Source organism: Equus przewalskii, chromosome 9 (assembly GCF_037783145.1).
Source record: "Equus przewalskii isolate Varuska chromosome 9, EquPr2, whole genome shotgun sequence".
Classification (NCBI taxonomy): domain Eukaryota; kingdom Metazoa; phylum Chordata; class Mammalia; order Perissodactyla; family Equidae; genus Equus; species Equus przewalskii.
Window position 1 is genome coordinate 238,555 of NC_091839.1, and position 18,323 is coordinate 256,877.

Here is an 18,323-nt window from a genome sequence, read left to right on the forward strand (position 1 = left end):
AGCACTTCCACAAATGCTTCGCTTTGCTCAGGGCTTTTGGTTTCACAAGAAGTGGGTCTTCATTATGGCTGTGTGGAGGACTTGGAGTATGTGAAACAGTATCAGTTCTGAAGATAATCTTCCAGTAGAACTCTACCAGAAAGCTATGGTGGCCAGCACTTACAGACCAGGAAGAATAATTTCCACAGTGTATGACACGTAATGGGGATCACTATGGGCAGTTCAATCTGGGACTTTATAGGGAGTGTTGATCATTTATATACCGACAAGAACAGCTGATAATTAGCGTACAAGCCAATCCAAAATCCTGTGTGTTGAGGCTTAGCCAGGAGATTGCTTATATGGAAGGCAGCTCACCCTGTGTCATGCCCTGATTATTTTCCAAATCCAAATGTCTCTTGTGCAGATGCGTTGGAGCTGCCACTTGACCCTGTCTCCATCATAAAAGAGCTTGTGAAACACACTGAAGGGATGGACCAGTGCTGTTGTGTTAGAGATACGTTGATGGGCAGGAACGCGGTGATGGGGAAGGCCTGCCCCTGCTGATCAGGTTCTGAAGGAAAGCTGGCCTCTCACATGGTCTACACTTCCTGGTAATCAGAGAACATGTGGTGTGTTGATCACGTCTGACTTTTTGGGTAAAATGGAGATGTGTGGGCCTTGTGCCTAGAAAATACAGCTGGTCTCAATACAGTGTAACACAATTTCCTCTTAACACAGACAACTTGCATTTGAATATTCAGATTTAATCTTAATAATAATAATAATAACAATTTTTGCAGTTTTTATTCCCTCCATCCATTAGTTCATTCATTTTTTTCAATATTTATTGGATATTTACTAAATATTGAAATAGTACATGGCAGTTAAGTGTATGTAGCAATCAGCATAGGCTGAGTGATGCTGCAGTACCAAATGGCCGCTACAAGTTCAGTTCATTGTAAGTTCATGCCCATCGTGGGTTGGCTGTGGCTCATCCACATTATCTCCATTCCAGGACCAAGGCAGAAGGAGCAGCCTTTATCTGATACATGCTGGCTTCATGAGCTGTGATGGACAACATGATGGCCCTCAAGTTCAGAAGCAATCACTCGCACATCATTGGTCAAAGTAAGTCACAACGCCCCCTGGTGTCAGTGGAGTGAGATTACAGTCCTTCTGTAATCCCCTCTCCCTGGTAGTAGAAGCAGGAATATTTTGAACAAATGATACAATTTACATCAGTGTAACCACCAGGAGACTCTGGATAAAGAGTTCCCAGTGACAGGATGATTGTTTTTTTTTAAAGATTTTATTTATTTTCCTTTTTCTCCCGAAAGCCCCCTGTACATAGTTGTATATTCTTCGTTGTGGGTCCTTCTAGTTGTGGCATGCGGGATGCTGCCTCAGCGTGGTTTGATGAGCAGTGCCATGTCCGCGCCCAGGATTCGAACCAACGAAACACTGGGCCGCCTGCAGTGGAGCGCGCGAACTTAACCACTCTGCCACGGGGCCAGCCCTCAGGATGATTGGTTTTGATGAATGATTTGGCCCGTTTCACAGCAGGGAGACTTCACGGAATGTGAAGAACTTAAATGGATCTGGCAAAGTTCAGTTTTATTAAGATCATCGCCCTGATATTTTTCTGCCAAAACAGTAGTTTTTCTCTTGCTTTGACCCCTCGCAGCACTGATTTCCAAGATTCTCCCAGACTGGGTTTGTAGAAGCACAAATGTTTCAAGTTCCTTGAGCACAGCAACCTTTGGGAAGCTGGAAACTTTCGAAAGAAAAGTTTTTCCTGGAATTTGCGAGTCAAATGCTGAGTTTGCCACTCTACTGGCATTATATCTTTTGACTTCATTTATGCAAACGTTTCATGCTTGCAAGGGGTTCACTCCTAAAGGAAGTAAAGTCTTGAATTCTTACACTGCCAAATTTAATTAAAGTTGCTCATTGCTGATATCCAGCGTAAAACTGGCAAACTTTATTAGTCATTCTATACAAAAAGTGATGACAGCACATGTTTTTTTATAGCACGAATGGGATTTTTTTTAAACTTTATGCAAAACAAAGTAGCCAGTATAATTAGACAGTAATTTGTAACTTCCAACGTAAACATTTTAGGAGCAGTAGTATCAAAAGTGAGTGCTAATTAGAGAGCTGTTAGAGAATATGCGTAAGTGGTAACAGATTGACAAGCTATACCAAACAGCAGGCTATTTATAACTCCATGCTGTTTTTAAATTCTATTTTGTTTAATAGTCTTTGGACAACTCATAAGAGGGGAGAGTTTCACAACTTGATTTGCGGTTTAATTTCTGTAAATACAGCTAAACCTTGCAGATGTGACTGCAGAGCAGCTAGCCGTGATAATTAAAAAGTATTAGTAACTGGATGCCTTTCTGACTAAGTCGTTTGAGATTCTAGTATCTTTTGTGCTCCATCTCCCCAAAGAAAGGATGCGTCGAAGCATTACTTAATTATGTCTGTAACAAATAAAGCGCACTTTGATCAGCAACCTTTCAGGAGCATTTGCCTTGTAGTCATTTATTCAAACAACAAAAAGTCAAGAAATATTTATGAGAAAGGGTAGGGGAGTGAGGCACAGACACTCATTTTGGCTGCTGTTGACCCTGTGGACACTTGACCTCTAGTTTCATTAGCAAGGAAATTGTTTAAATATTGACAAGAGGCTGAGATGTGATTTCCTGTCAAGTTTATGCCTTCTTCTGGATTTCTTAGCAAGTAATAAGAAAGAAATTTAGTTCTTGATGGGAAAGGAGATGTATCACAATGCGTAAGACTTAGTCTCTTCCCCCACGGTCATGTCCCATGAAAGTAAGTGTCAGAATTAAAGAGATGTGAACGTGTGTGGGAAGGGAGAATGTCTTGTATGACTATTGCTTGTTTAAAAAAATAGTTAAAATTCACATAACCATTTTAACCATTCACCATTTTAACGATTTTTAAGTGTAAAGTTCAATGCCTTTTAAAACACTCACAATGTTGTGATCCCATCCCCACTATCTAACTCTACAATATTTTCATCACTCCAATAAGAAACCACAGACCCATTAAGCAGTCCCTCCTCATTTCTCTCTCCCTCGTGCCCTGGCGAACACTGCTCTTCATTCTGTTTCTGTGAATTTGCCCATTCTAGGTCTTTCAAATATATGGAATCATAAATATGTGGCTTTTTATATCTGGCTTCTTTCACCTAGTATAATGTTTTCAAGGTTCCTTCATGATGTAATATGCATCAAAATTTAATTCCGTGTTATGGCTGAATAATATTCCATTGTATAAGTATACCACATTTTGTTTATCCATTCATCAATCAGTGGTCATTTGGGTTGCTTCCGCTTCTTCCTTATAATATGAATAATGTTAACATAAACTTGGTGTACAAGTTATTGTGTAAACATACACTTTCAGTTCTTTTATATGTCTAAGAGTGAAATTGTTGAGCCCAGTGGTAACTCTAAATTCAACTTTGTGAGAAATTGACAAACCGTTTCCCACAGTAGCTGCACCATTCTACATTGCCCTTATCAGTGTATGAGGATTCTCGTTTCTCCACATTCGCACCAACAATTATTATTTTCTGCTTTTTTTTTTTGGATTAGAGTTATCCTACTGGATGTGAAGTAGTAGCTCATTGTGGTTTTGATTTGCAATTCCTTAACAACTAACGACGTTAAATTAGGTATTTTTTCAGGTGTTTATCAGCCGTTTGTACATCTTTTTTACAGAAATGTATATTTAAGTTCATTGCCCATTTAATTTATTTATTATTTAAAAAAATTATTTTATTGAGGTCATATTCTCTTATGACATTGTGTATATTTCAGGTGTACATTATTGTATTTCAGTTTCTGCATAGATTGCCCTGTTGCATCACCGAGAGTCCAGTTTTTATCCATCACCATGTATATTTGTCCCTTTACCCCTTTTCACCCTCCCTCTACTCCCTTGTCCTCTGGTAACTGCTATTCTGTTCTCCTTATCTATGTGTTCGCTTGTTTATCTTCCACATATGAATGAAATCATACAGTATTTGTCTTTCTCTGGCTGACATTTCACTTAGCATAATACCCTCAAGGTTCATCCATGTTGTTGCGAATGGCATGATGTTGTCCCTTTTTATGGCTGCATAGGATTCCATCATATATATATACTCCACATCTTCTTTATCCATGCATCCATTGATGGGCACTTGAGTTGCTTCCACATCTTGGCTATTGTGAATAATGCTGCAATGAACATAGTGGTGCATATATCTTTTTGGATTATTGATTTCATGTTCTTTGGATAAATACCCCCAGTAGTGAGTAGATGAATCATACGTATTTTTGAGAAAATTCCATACTGTTTTCCATAGCCCCTGCACCAGTTTACATTCCCACCAGCAGTGTACAAGGGTTGCCTTTTCTCCATGTCGTTTCCAGCACTTGTCTTTTCTTGTCTTGTTAATTATAGCCATTCTGATGGGTGTGAGATATCTCATTGTAGTTTCGATTTGCATTTCCCTAGCAATTAGTGATGTTGAACATCTTTTCATGTGCCTTTTGGCCCTCTGTATATGTTCTTTGGAAAACTGTCTGTTCATATCCTCTGCCCATTTTTTTGATCAGGTTGTTCACTGTTTTGTTGTTGAGTTGCACGGGTTCTTTATATATTTTGGAAATCAACCCCCTTTGTCAGATATATGATTTGCAAATATATTCTCAGAGTTGGTGGATTGTTTTTTCATTTTGTTGATGGTTTTCTTTGCCTTGCAGAAGCTTTCTAGTCTGATGTAGTCTCATTTATTTATTTTTCCTCTTGGTTCCCTTGCCTGAGTAGATATGGTATTCAGAAAGTTGCTGCTAAGACCAATGTCAAAGAGTGCATTGCCTATATTTTCATCTAGGAGTTTTATGGTTTCAGGTCTTACATTCAAGTCTTTAATCCATTTTGAGTTAATTTTTGTGTATGGTGTAAGATAACAGCCTACTTTCATTTTTTTGCATGTGGCTCTCCAGTTTTCCCAACACCATTTATTGAAGAGACTTTCCTTTCTTCATTGTATGTTCCTTGTCTCCCTTCTGGAAGACTACCTGTCCACAGATGTGTGGAATTATTTCTGGACTCTTGATTATGTTCCATTGATCTGTGTGTCTGTTTTTGTGCCAGTACCATACTGTTTTGATGACTATAACTTTGTAGTATATTTTGAATTCAGGGAGTGTGACCTCCACATTTGTTCATTTTTCCTCAGGATTGTTTTGTATATTCAGAGTCTTTTGTTGTTCCATGTATATTTCAGGATTCTTTGTTCTATTTCTGTGTAGAATGTCATTGGGATTCTGATTGGGATTGCATCGAATCTGTAGATTGCTTTAGATAATATGAGCATTTTAACTACGTTTATTCTAATCCATGAGCATGGAATGTCTTTCAATTTCCTTATGTCTTCTTCAATTTCTTTCAATAATGTCTTATAGTTTTCAGTGTATAGGTCTTTCACCTCCTTGGTTAAATTTATTCCTAGGTATTTCGGTTTTTTTTGTTTGTTACAGTTGTAAATGGGATTGTATTCTTGATTTCTCTTTCTGCTAGTTTGTTGTTAGTGTATAGAAATGCAACTGATTTTTGTATGTTTATTTTGTACTCTTCAAATGTACTGTAGTCATTGATTATTTCTAACAGATTTTTGTGGATTCTTTAGGGTTTTCTATGTATAGAATCATGTCATCTGCAAATAGCAACAGTTTTACTTCTTCCTTTCCAATTTGAATCCCTTTTATTGCTTTTTCTTGCCTAATCGCTCCAGCTAAAAATTCCAGCACCATATTGATTAAAAGTGGTGAGAGTGGCAATCCTTGTCCTGTTCCTATTCTCAGAGGAACAACATATGGAAGACCTGGCCGCTGCTATGGGAGGCTGAGGGGACATGTTTTCTGGATCCACTGGAAGATGGGCAAGAGCAAGCCATGCCCACTTTCTCTGCCCCCACCACAGCTGCTCACAGTTGCATGGGCTGAATCTACTGAGATGTGGGCAGAGAGCAAGCTGCATCCATTTTCTCCACCCCCGCCACAACTGTTTGCAGGAGTGGGGTCAGGATCTGCTAGGAGATGGGCAGGGAGAAAGCCTTGCCTGCTTTTTCTCTTTTTGTTTTCTGCCCCCACTGTGGCCACTTGCAGGCATGTTCACCAGTATAAGTCTCTTCACCCTGGATCTCTGCTGTTGGAGGACAGGGAGGGGAGCTCCTCCTCTAGTTCCACTGCCTCCTGCAGGTCCAATCCATTTACTTTCAGATGTATAGAAGCGTGGATCTCTTAGGTGTCCTGTTGTGCTATGTAGGGAACCTTCTGTTGGTCAATGGATGTCTGATTGGTTGTAACTTAGAGGAGAGAAACAAAGGGAACAACTCACTCTTCTGTGATGCTGACATCACTCTCATTGCCCATTGAAAAAGTAAGGTTGTTTTCCTCTTAGTTGTTGAATTGTAAGAGTTCTTTATCTACTTTGGATATTAATAACTTGTCAAATAAATGATTTGTAAATATTTTATTCAATTCTGTAGGTACTCTTTTCCCTATCTTGATGTTGTCCTTTGATGAACCAAAGTTTTAAATTTTGATGAAGTCTAATTTATCTATTTTTCTTTTGTTGCTTTTACTTTTGGTATCATATCTAAGAATCCATTAACCAATCCAAAGTCATGAAGATTTACTGCAATGTTTTATTCTAAGTTTTATAGCTTTAGCTCCTACATTTAGGTCTTTGATTTGTTTTGAGGTGATTTTTGTGTGTGGTATGTGGTAGGGATACGACTTCATTCTTTTGCATGTGGATATCCTGTTGTGCCAGCACTATTTGTTGAATAGACTATTCTTTCCCCATTGAATGGCTTTGGCAGTGTTTTGAAAATCACTTGGCCGGGGATATAAGGGTTTGTTTCTGGACTGTCAATTCTGTCCTATTGACCCACACGTCTATCCTTAGGCCAGTACCACACTTTTTGATTACAGTAGCTTTGTAGTCAGTTCTGAAATTGGGAATGTGACTCCTCCAACTTTGCTCTTCCTTTTCTAACATTATTTTGGCTATTCAGGATCACTGGCAATTCCATATGAGTTTTAGGATCAGCTTGTCCGTTTTTGCAACAAGGTAGCTGAAATTTTGATACAGATGTTGTTGAATCTGTAGATGGCCTTGGGTAATATTGCCATCTTAATATTAGGTCTTCCAATCCATGGATTTCCTTTGTTTAAGATTCATCCTAATTCATTCAATGATGTCTTGTATTTTTCATTGTACAAGTTTTGCACCTCCTTGGTCAAATTTATCCCTAGATTTTACTCTTTCAGATGCTATTGTAAATAGAATTGTTTTTTAATTCCAATTTTGGATTATTCATTGCTAGTGTATGGAAATGCAACTGAATTTTGTATATTGACTTTGTATTTTGCCACTTTTATGCATTGTTATGGATGGACGAACTTGTTTATTAACTTTAATATTTTTTTGTGTGGTTTCTTTAGGATTTTCTATATATAAGATCATGTAATCTGTGGATAGAGAGAGTTTACTTCATTCTTTCCAATTTGGCTACCTTTCCTTTCTTTTTCTTTCCTGCTTGCCTTGGCTAGAACTTCCAGTACAATGTTGAATAGAAGTGATGAGAGCAGACATCCTGTTCTTATTCCTGATCTTAAGGGAGAAATCTTTAAGTCTTTCACCGTTAAGTATGATGTTAATTGTGGGTTTTGCATAGATACATTTTTTAGGATTGAAGAAGTTCACTTTTGTTTCTAGTTTGAATATTTTTATCATGAATAGTATTGGATTTTGTCAAATATTTGTCTGCACTGTTATGGACTAAAATATGTCCCCACCAAATTCCTATGTTGCAGCCCTAACCCATGATGTGACAGTATTTGGAGAAAGCCTTTAGGAGGTGATTGAACTTAACTGAGGTCTTCAGGATGGGGCCCTGATCCAGTAGTGCTGACGTGTTTATAAGAAGAGGAAGCAACATGAAAAGTGTGCACACAGAGGTATAAGGCCATCTGAAGACACAGTGAGAAGGTGACCATCTACCAGGCAGGAAAAAGGTCTCAGAGGAACCCAACTCCACTGGTACCTTGATCTTGAGCTTCCAGCCTCCAGAACTGTGAGGAAGTAAATTTCTGCTGTTTAAGCCCCCCAGTCTGTGGTACTCAGTTATGGCAGCCCGAGCAGATGAAGACATGCATCAGTTGTAATGATCATGTGGTTTTGTTCTTTCACCCTATTAATACAATGTATTATATTGAGATTTTCATATTTTCAACTACCTTTGCTTTCCTGGGATAAATCTCACTTGCTCATTGTGTCTAACCTTTTAATATGCTGCTGGGTTTGGTTTGCTAGTATTTTGGGGGGATTTTTGTTTCTATATTTATAATGCATATTGCTCTGTAGTTTTATTTTCTTGTGATTTCTTTGTCTGTCTTTGATTTCAGGGTAATACTGGCTTCATAGAATGAGTTGGGAAATGTTTCCCACTCTACTATTTTTTGGGAGGGTTTGTGAAGAATTTGTATTAATATTTCTTTAAGTGTTTGGTAGAATTCAGCAGTGCAGCTATCTGAAACAGGGCTTTGTGGAAAGTTTTCCTGATTACTAATTTAATCTCTTTATTTCTATAGGTCTCTTTAGATTTTGTATTTCTATTTGAGTACATTTGGATAGTTTGTATATTACTGGAAACTTGCCCTTTCTGTCTGTTGCCTACAGTTGTTCATCAAATTCTATTTTAATCCTTTTCATTTCTGTAGAGTCAGTCAGTTGTAATGTCCTCATTTTCACTCGATTTTAGCAATTTGAGTTTTCTCTCTTTTATTCTTTGTCAGTCTAGCTAAAGGTATATTAATTTTACTGTTCTTTGTGAATCAACTTTTGGTTTCGTTGCTTCTCTCTATTGTTTTTTAATTCTCTATTTTCACTTATCTCCATTATAATCCTTATTATTTCCTTCTTCTATTTGCTTTGAGTTTAGTTTTATCTTCTTTTTCTAGTTCTTTAAGGTAGAATGTTTGCTTATTTATTTGAGATTCTTTTGTCTTTAAATGTAGGCTTTTATAGTTATAAATGTTCCCCTGAGCACTGCTATTGCTGCATCCCCTAAATTTTGGTATGTTGTATTTTAATTGTCATTTGACTGAAAGTATTTTCCAATTTCCCTTGTGAGTTTTTCCGACTTTGTTGTTTAAGAGAATGTTGTTTAATTTCCACATATTTGTGAATTTTCCAGATTTCCTTCTGTTATTTATTTCTAATATTATTCCATTGTAGTTAGAGAAGATACTTTGTTTGATTTCAATCATTTTAAATTTCAGACTTTTTAAATAGGCTAACATATGGTCTATCCTGGAGAATATTCCATGTGCACTTGAGAAAAATGTGTGTTCTTCTATTTTTGCATGGAGTGTCTGTTGGATGTAGTTGGCATATATATTGTTCAAGTTGTCTATATGCTAGTGATCTTCTGTGTATTGTTCTGTCAATTATTAAAAGTAATGGGGAACTGATATCTTCAATTGTTATTGTTGAACTGTGTATTTCCCCTTTCAATTCTGCCACTTTCTGCTTCATGTATGTGGGGCTCTGTTGTTAGGTGCATATATGTTCATAATTGTTTCTTCCTGATGGTTGACCCTTTTATCATTATATAATGTCCTTCTTTTTCTCTTGTAACAAAGTTTTTGTCTTCTGATATTAATATAGACACTCAAGCTTTCTTAGTTTACTGTTTTTGTGAAATATCTTTTGGATCCTTTCACTTTCAAGTTACTTGTGTCTTTGGATCTAAAGTGAGTTTCTTGTAGATAGCATCTAATTGGATCATTTTTGTTTATTCATCCTGCCAATGTCTGCCTTTTAACTGGAGGATTTAATCTATTTACATGTAATGTAATTACTTATAAGAAAGACTTGCTTCTATTTTGCTATTTATTTTCTGTATGTTTCATATCTTCTTTTTGGGGGGGGGGCCATCATTTCTTCTATTAATGCCTTTTCTGTTAGATAATTTTTAGTGTACCATTTTGATTCTCTTCTCTTAAATTATTTTCTTAGTGGTTACCCTGGGAATTGCAGGTAACATTTGTAACAATTAATTTATAACACTCTTCTTCTAATTAATACCAACTTAGTTTCAATAATATGTAAAATTTTGCTATATAGCTTCATTCCCCTCTTTATGTTGTCACAAATTTCATCTTTATGCATTTGTACATTATGTGCCCATGAACATGGATTTATAATTACTGTTTTATCTAGTTGTCTTTTAAATTATATAGAAAAAATAAGTTACAAATAAAACAAAAATTCATATTGACTTTTATAATTATCTGTATAATTGCCTTTATTAGTGTTCTTTATTTCTTCATGTATATTTCAGCGTATTCAGTTATTGTCTAATGTCCTTTTTTTCATCCTGAAGACTCCTTTTAGCATTTTTTATAGGATAGATCTGCTACATACAAACTCTCTGTTTTTGTTTACTGGAAAGTCTTAATTTCTTCTTTGTTTTTGAATGATAGTTTTGCCAGATATAGAATTTTTGGCTGACAGTCTTTCTTTCAGCACTTTGAATGTGTCATCCTACTGCCTTCTGGCCTTTATGGTTTCTGATGAGAAAGCGGCAGTCAGTCTTATTGAGAATCACTTGTGTGGACGTCACATCTCTTCTGCTGCTTTCACAGTTCTCCCTTCGTCTTTGAGTTTTAAGATTTTGCTGTGGATCTCTTTGAGTTAGTCTTACCTGGGATTCACTGAGCTTCTTGGAAATGAGAGTTAATGTTTTTCATCAAATTTGGGAAAATTTTGCTTGGTGGTTCCCAGAAAGACCAAATCAAAGAGTTTGCTTTTATTTAATCTACTTCAGACTCTCCCAGAGATGAGACAGCTACCCAGGGGCATTTATCAAAAATATTTGAAGGCAAATGTATTAGCTTCCACTACCAGGGACAAGGGATAACAGTTGAGGAAAACAATAGACAAATCAAAAAGCTTAGAAATTATCTCTTCAAATATTATCTCTGCCATTTTTCTCTCTCCTCTCTTTGTGTAACTTCCACTATGCATAAGTTGGTATGCTTGATGTTGGACTTCAGCTCTCTTGGGCTCTGTTCATTTTTTTCATTGTGTGCCTCAAATTGGGTAATTTCAATTGACCTATCTGGTTCTTTCTTATGCCTACTCGAATATTCTGTTGAACACATCTAGTAAAGTTTGCATTTCCATTATTGTAATTTTCAACCCCAGACTGTTGATGTGGTTCATTTGTATAGTTACTTTCTTTTTTTTAATATTCTCTATTTGGTGAGACATAATTCTCATGGTTTCCTTTAGTTTTTTGTACTTGATTTTCTTTAACAGTTTGAACATATTTAAAAATGTTGATTTGAAGTCTTAGTGTAATAAAAGCAACAGTTTAGCTTCATCAGTGATAATTTCTGTCAATTTGATTTTTTCCATGGTGTGGGCAATCATCTCTTGTTTCTTTGCATGCCTCATAACTTACTTTGTTGCAAACTGGACCTTGTGGATACTATAAAGTGGCAAGTCTGAAAATGAGGTTATCTCCCCTCCCCAGGGTTTGCTTTTGCTCCCTGTTGTAGTTGTTGTTTGTTTAGTTAATTTTGGACCTAATTTTGTAAAGTCTGTATTCTTTGTCATGTGTAGCAACTGAAGGCAGCTACCAATTCAACGGAGATGTCCTTAAACCCTAGAAACGGGGTGAAATAAATCCCTTGTCATTTATTACAGCTCTGTTTGTGTTATGCTGATGCTGTTAACAGTGAGCCTGGCCATTTACACCTCGACTATAGCCTTCACTTCCTTCCAGAGCCTGAAAGTCATCCAGAGGGGAGAACTTAGGTCTTTCTCAAGTTTTTTCTGAGAATATGCCAGCCCATGGCATGTGTATGGCCTCCTCAATTCCCAGGAGTAAGTGAGTGCTTTTCAAAGCCCTTATTTTCCAAAGTGTCTCATGCTCCAGGCTTTCCTTCTAAGCTTTTTGATTTGTCTATTGTTTTCCTCAACTGTTATCCCTTGTCCCTGGCAGTGGAAGCTAATACATTTGCCTTCAAATATTTTTGATAAATGCCCCTGGGTAGCTGTCTCATCTCTGTGAGAGTCTGAAGTAGATTAAATAAAAGCAAACTCTTTGATTTGGTCTTTCTGGGAACCACCAAGCAAGTCACAAGAAACAACCACAATTCTTTGAAACTGAAGTCCATTCTTCTCCCTCTGCTGCTAGGAATCTGGGAATCTACGTTGAGAATGCAGGCTATTGTCTCCAAGGCTTCCACCAACCAGGGAGCAGTGAATGGGCTGGGTTGAGTTACAATGGCACAAAGCTCTCTTACTGGGATTCAGGTGTTTTTTCCTTAAGTGTTTACCTGTTTGCTATAAAATTATGATTTGTTTTCAATGTTCTGATAAAGTTCATTCTCACAGGTTTTACCAGTTTATTCACTGCTTTTCTGGAGAGACAGGCTTTCTGGAGGTGCCTAATCCATCACTTTTTCTGATGTCATCCTGATAATTGCTTTTTAACTTCTCAGTCTTGTGTTGACTCTAATTCTATGGCTGCCTGGACTGGAACCTGTTACTTGTTTTCTCTCAATTTTTGGAAGAGAAGTAGTATCATTATAGAGAGGAAACCTATTGATAAAGGACTTTTACCCAAAATATACAAAGAAATCTTAAAACTCAACTATAATAGACAAGCCAATTAAAAAATGGGAAAAAGACATCTCATAAAAGAGGATTGCTTCCTGGGTTCCCCAAAGCTCCTAAGTAATTTTTAAATTTGCATATGTAAATGCATACTTGCAAATAATAACATAAAATATACTGAACACAATTTGTTGTTAGGGGATTGCAAATTAAAACAACAATGAGATATGAGTAACACCTATTAGAATGGCTAATATCCAAAAAACTGACAATACTAAATGCTGGCTGAGATGCAGAGTAACAGGAACTTCATTCATTGCTGGTGGGAATGCAAAATGGTACAGCCGCTATGCAAGACAGTAAGATAGTTTCTTGCAATAATAAACAGTTTTACCATGCAATCCAGGAAGCATGCTAATAGGTATTTATCCAAATGAGTTAAAAAGTTATGTCCATACAAAAACTCACATATGAGTGTTTATAGCAGCTTTATTCATGAGCACCCAAACTGGAAACTACCAAGCTATTCTTCAATAGGAGATGGATAGACAAACTATGATACATCTATACAGTGGAGTATTTTTCAGTGACAAAAATAAATTAACTATCAAAACACGAAAAGACATGGGTGAACCTCAATTGCATATTTCTAGGTGAAAGAAGCCAGTCTGATACGACTACATATTGTATGGTTCCGATTATATGACATTCTGTAAAAAGCACAAAGCTATAGAAACAGTAAAAAAAATTGCCAGGTGTTTGGAAGGAGAAAGAAGGGTTGAGTAGGTGAAACTCCCAATGGTCAAAACTGGACAACATAAGCAACAAAATCATATTGGATTATAACCAAAAATATAAAATAAATATCCACCAGTCTACAATGACATGAGTGAGTGATTGAATAAGTAAATGTGGAAGAAGAGAGTGAAGAATTCCAAACAGTTTATGTAGATATTCCACTCTCAAGGTAAGGGAGCATAACTCCTCATTGCTTAACATGGATTGCAAATAGTATATTCCTTCGAAATAGTACAGTATGAAAAGGAAAGGAGAAAAGAATAACTATATAGTGTATAACCTGGCAAACATTACCTCAACCAGGTGATTAAAGTCAGCATCAACAGATAAACCACGCTGACAGTATCTAACTTTGACATAATTTTATAAAATGGCACTTTATCTCTGTGGCCTTCCTCCCCAACCCCATAACCCCAGTTTATTTATGAGAAGAACATCAGAAGACAGAGGGGTATCCTACAAAATGTCTCATCAGCAGCCCTCAGAAATGCCAGGGTCATCAAAAACAAGGAAGACCTTGAAAGCTGTGCAGTGAAGAGATGACTAAGAGACATGATGACGAAACGCAATACGGTACCTGGATCGTGTCACGCACCAGAAAAGGCGCCTTAGGTAAAAACTAAGGGAATGTGAATAAAGTATGGACTTTACTTAAGGTCTCGGTTCATTGATTGTAATATGTGTACCATGGTGATGTAAGATGTTAATAATAAAGAAAAATGGGTGAAGAGTACATGGAAATTCTCTGCAATATCTTCTCAAGTTTTTCTGTAAATCTAAAATTGTTCTCAAACTAAAAGTCTATTAAAGAAAGAAAATGAACAATGGAGAAAATGAGAAAGTGGGAAAACGAACAGACTTGCATTCAATTCTTGGCTCTGCCACTTACTGGATATATGAGCCTCTCTGGGATTCGTTTGCTTTAACCATGAAATAGAAGTGGCTGTACAACTTCTTTGATTCAGTTACTATAAGTATTTAATAAGACAATGGATGGAATATAAACGATATAGTGCCTGACATATACCCTATATTTTTGCTGCACCATTGGAGACTAAATTCAAATAGCATAGCATTACTTTTCATTCTAAATAATTTAGTGTGTATTTTTTGAGAGAACTATCTTTTACCTAATCCTTATACAGCTATCAGATTCACAAAATTTACAATTGAATTATCTCAATTATGTCTTTTAAATCACCTTTTTTCCTATTCCAGAATCTAGTCCCAGGTCATTTAATACATTTAGTTGCCAAATCTCTTTAGTCTACTTTACTCTGGGGCAGTTCCTCAGCCTTTATTTGATTTTTATTAATTGATGCTCTTGAAGAGTTGAAACTAATTTTTTTGTAAACTATCCCTTAATTTGGGTTCGTCTAATTATTTCCTTAATCTTTTAAAAATTTAGATTAAATTTTTATCCAAGATGTTCCTACATAACGTTTAAAGTCAAACAGTTCTAAAAGAATTTTTAGGAAGACAAAAAGCAGCCCCAGACCCCTATTTTTATTGCTGTCCCTTGGAGGTGACCTCTGTTAACTCTTTCCATGGACTCTTTGAACATTTAACTCCATATCTCTAAATAACACGTATATATTTATTTCCCAGATTTTCTGTTATCTGTTTAATTCTCACTATCAAAGATGAAGATTTGGCTCTCTTTTACCTGTCCCCTTGCTATCATCATGGATTTGCATGCATGTCATCTTTCATTGTGTCAATATGGAGATAATTTTGGTTGCATCAATATTCAATGTTTACATTACTAGGACTATTAAGCACTATTCACAGCTGAGCTGTTTGGCATCTCATTTTTCTTTTTGTACATAACTTTTTGTATTTTCTGGATTTATTCCTTTCCCTCCCAGTTTCTTAGCTTTCTGTGTAGTTATCACCAAATTATCCCTAAGGTCGCCCTAGTTGTGTAATCTCTACTTGTTATATTTAAGCACAACAGATAGTCTACCAATTCCTTTATTTATTTATTGGTGAGGAAGATTGGCCCTGAGCTAACATCTGTGCCCATCTTCCTCTATTCTGTATGTGGGATGCTGCCACAGCATGGCTTAATGAGTAGTGTGTAGGTCTGCACTTAGGATCTGAACACGTGAACACCAGGCTGCTGAAGTGGGGCATGCAAACTTAAGCACTACACCACTGCACCAGCCTCTCATTTCCTTTTTTTTTTTTTTAAAGAAATATCTTCCTGAGGCTTTTGATCTGCTCTGATCTGCATTGGTTGCTCTCTATTGCTAGTGCTCTCTTGTAATGGATCTGACATCTGGAGGATTTCCCCTCTTCACTTTTGCATTGCGTCTTCTGTTTATGTGTGTTTATATCTTTTTTAGGATTTACTTCATTTTATCAGAGTGTGTCCTGAGAATGGACCCATCAAAGTAAGCTTTTTGAAACTTTGCATGTATTAAAATAGCCCTGTTCTATTCTTGAATAGTAATTTCGCTAAATATAGGATTCTAGTTTGAGAACAATTTATACTCAGTATTTTGAAGGCATTTTATCCATTGTCTCCTTTTTTCAATGTGGCTTTGGAGAAGTTCATTAATATTCTAAATATTGATCTTTGTATGACCCCTGTATTTTACCACTTTCTGGAAAAAATATTTTTTATTTTATTTCTACCTCCAGTTTTATTGAGGTAAAATTGACAAGTAAAATTATATACATTTAAGGTGCAAATGTAATGATTTGATATACATAAACATCATTAAATGATTACCACAATTGTATTATTTAACACTTCTATCGCCTCACGTTTGTTTTGGTGTGTTGAGAACAATTCAGATCTATTCTCTTAGCAAATTTCAAGTATACAATACAGCATTATTAACTATAGTCATCATACTAAGTGTGGATCCTCATAACTTATTCATCTTATAACCGAAAGTTTGTACCCTTACACTAACAACTATCCTTTTCCCCATGCCCAGGCATATGTTGAACCATCCCTGCATCCCAGGGATAAATCCCGCTTGATTGTGGTGTATGATCCTTTTAATGTGGTGTTGAACTTAGTTTGCTAGTACTTTGTTGAAGACTTTTCATCTCAGTCCATCACGGATATTGACTTATAATTTTCTTTTCTAGTAGTGTCCTTGTGTGGATTTGGTATCTGGGTAATGCTGGCCTTGTAAAATGAGTTTGGAAGCGTTCCCTCCTCTTCAGTTTTTTGGAAGAGCTTGAGAAGGACTGGCATTAATTCTTTAAATGTTTTGTAGAATTCACCCATGAAGCTATCTGGTCTTAGGCTTTTCTCTGTTGGAAAACTTCTATTACTTATTCAATCTCCTTACTTATTATTAGTCAGTTCAGATTTTCTATTTCTTTATGATTCAGTCTTTGGAGGTTGTATATTTCTGGGTATTTATCCATTTCCTCTAGGTTCTACAATTTGTTGGAGTATAATTGTTCATAGTAGTCTCTTATAATCCTTTGAATTTCTGTGTTATCAGTTGTATTGCCCCCTCTTTCATTTATAATTTTATTTATTTGAGTCCTCTCTCTTTTTTCTTTGTGAGTCTAGCTAGAAGCCTGTCAATTTTTTTATCTTTTCAAAGGCCCGGCTCTTGGTCTCGTTGATCTTTTTAGTCTCTATTTCATTTATTTCTGTTCTGATCTTTGTATTTCTTTCCTTCTACTAACTCTGGGCTTCCTTAGTTAGTCTTTTCCTAGTTTCTTGAAGTGTAAATTTGGGCTGTTTCTTTTAGATTTTTCTTGTTTCTCCCCCCCCCCCCCAGTTTTACTAAGAAATAATTGGCATATATCACTGTATATAAGTTTAGGTGTACAGAATGATGATTTGATTTACATATATCATTAAATAATCACCACAATAAGTTCAGCCAGCATCCATCTTCTCATGCAATAAAAAGATGCAATAAAAAGAAAAGAGAGGGGCTGGCCTTGTGGTGTAGTGGTTCAGTTCTCACATTCCACTTCAGTGGGCCAGGGTTCTTGGGTTTGGATCCTGGGCACTGCTCATCAAGCCACACTGTGGCAGCATCTCACATAAAGTAGAAGAAGATTGGCACAGATGTTAGCTCAGCAGCAATCTCCTTCAAGCAAAAACAGGAAGATTGGCAACAGATGTTAGCTCAGGGTCAATCTTCCTCACAAACACACACGCAAAAAGAGATAAAAAAAAAAAAAACGGAAAAAAAGTTTTCTCCTTGTGATGAGAACTCCTAGGGTTAACTCTTTTAACAACTTTGCTCTATATCATACAGCAGTGTTAGCTATAGTCATCATGTTGTACATTAAAACCTTATTTATCTTATAATTGGAAGTTTGTACCTTTGGATTGCCTTCCTCTAATTCTGCCTGCCCCATCCTTCATTTCTGGGCTTCTTTCTTGCTATGTACTTCCCTCTTAGAACTGCTTTTGCTGCAACCCATAAGTTTTGGTTCATTCTATTTCCATTTTCATTTGTCTCAAGCTGTTTTTTGATTTCTCTTTTGTTTTCTCTTGGACCCATTTGTTGTTCAGTAGCATGTTGTTCAATCTCGATGTGTTTATGAATTCTCCAGTTTTTTTTCTTGTAATTGATTTCTAGTTTCATATCATTGTGGTCTGTGGAAAAAACGCTTGATATCATTTCAATATTCTTAAACTTCTTAAGACATTTTTGCCTAACATATCTATCTTGGAGAAGACTTCATGTGCACCTGAGAAGAAGATGTATTCTGTTGCTTTTGCATGGAATGTTCTGTATATATCTGTTAAGTTAATCTGGTCTAACATGTCATTTAAGGCTGATGTTTCCCTATTGATTTTCTGTTCGGATGATCTATCCATTGATGTAAGTGTG

General features: G+C 36.3%; 1 long non-coding RNA gene across 1 annotated transcript; it reads left to right on the forward strand.

The window, feature by feature from the left end:
* Positions 1-406: 406 nt before the first annotated feature.
* LOC139085402 (uncharacterized) lies at positions 407-10,836 on the forward strand. Its single transcript, XR_011543654.1, has 3 exons — positions 407-593; positions 998-1,110; positions 7,884-10,836. It is a non-coding gene; the product is annotated as an uncharacterized lncRNA (long non-coding RNA).
* Positions 10,837-18,323: the final 7,487 nt, after the last annotated feature.